The sequence below is a fragment of the Colobus angolensis genome, unplaced genomic scaffold (assembly GCF_000951035.1).
Source record: "Colobus angolensis palliatus isolate OR3802 unplaced genomic scaffold, Cang.pa_1.0 Scaffold4, whole genome shotgun sequence".
NCBI classification, from domain to species: Eukaryota; Metazoa; Chordata; class Mammalia; order Primates; family Cercopithecidae; genus Colobus; species Colobus angolensis.
The window spans coordinates 12,302,703-12,304,091 of record NW_012117376.1 but is presented as its reverse complement, the minus strand read 5'-3'; positions in this window follow the sequence as shown (position 1 = coordinate 12,304,091).

The following is a 1,389-nucleotide window of genomic DNA, read 5'->3' as shown; positions in this document are numbered from 1 at the left end:
CCAGGCGTGGTGGCGGGTGCCTGTAATCCGTCTCAAAAAAAAAAGAAAAAAAAAGAGGCTGGGCGCTGTGGCTTACACCTATAATCCCAGCACTTTGGGAGGCCAAGGCAGGAGGATTGCTTGAGCCTAGGAGTTCAGCACGAGCTTGGCCAACATAGTGAGCTCTCCTGTCTACAAAAAATAATAATAGTAATAATAATAATAAAATAAGCCAGGTGTGGTGGCCTCCTGTAGTCTCAGCTACTCTGGAGGCTGAGGCAGGAGGATCACGTGAGTCCAGGAGTTCGAGGCTGCAGTAAGCCAAGATTGTGCCAATGTGCTCCAGCCTGGGCGACAGAGAGAGACCCTGAATAAATAAATAAATTTATTTTATTTATAAATTGACTGACTGACTGAATAAATAAATAAATAAAATAAGAATTCTAGGATTTGGCCTTAGGAGATCCAAATTATCCAACCAAGATTGTGAAATGTCTCATCTCAGGAAGAAATGCTGAACACTTCATTTAAAGCCTTGTTGCTGACAGCCAAACCACCAGGTAGCCCAGTACTCAAGATAATCATTGGCTGGGCGTGGTGGGTGGCTCACGCCTGTAATCCCAGCACTTTGGGAGGCCAAGGCGGGTGGATTACCTCAGGTCAGGAGTTCGAGACTAGCCTGACCAACATGGTGAAACCATGTTGTTTCTACGGAAAATACAAACATTAGCTGGGTGTGGTGGTGGGCACCTGTAATCCCAGCTACTCGGGAGGCAAAGCAGGAGAATAACTAGAATCCAGGAGGCGGAGGTTGCAGTGAGCCGAGATTGTGCCATTGCACTCCAGCCTGGGCAACAAAGGAAGACTCAGTCTCAAAAAAAAAAAAAAGATAATCATTACAACAGGATATGCTGACCTGCATATCCCACCCTCATGAGCTTTGTCCTGCCCAGCCTGTATACCCTACCCTTGATATCACTTTCCGTGTTTTGCCTAATAAAAAATCTCAACCAGCTCTTTTTGGAGAGTCAGGGAATTCGCGCTATTTTGTGCTGCCTCCCTTATACCCAGGCATAAGCTCCAATGAAGATTTGTCTGGGAAAACTCTTTTAGCTTCATGTTAATTTCTGTTGCATTGAGAGCCCAAGAACCCCTGGTAACAGCAGGGAGGTAGTGGAACCGGGTTGTCAAGAGAGATATTTTAACTTTTTTTGACGCGCTTGTATCAGCAGGTTTTTTTGTTGTTTTTTTTTTGAGACTGAGTCTCGCACTCTTGCCCAGGCTGGAGTGCAGTGGCACCATCTCTGCTCACTGCAAGCTCCGCCTCCTGGGTTCATGCCATTCTCCTGCCTCAGCCTCCCAAGTACCTGGGACTACAGGTGCCCGCCACCATGCCCGGCTAATTTTTTT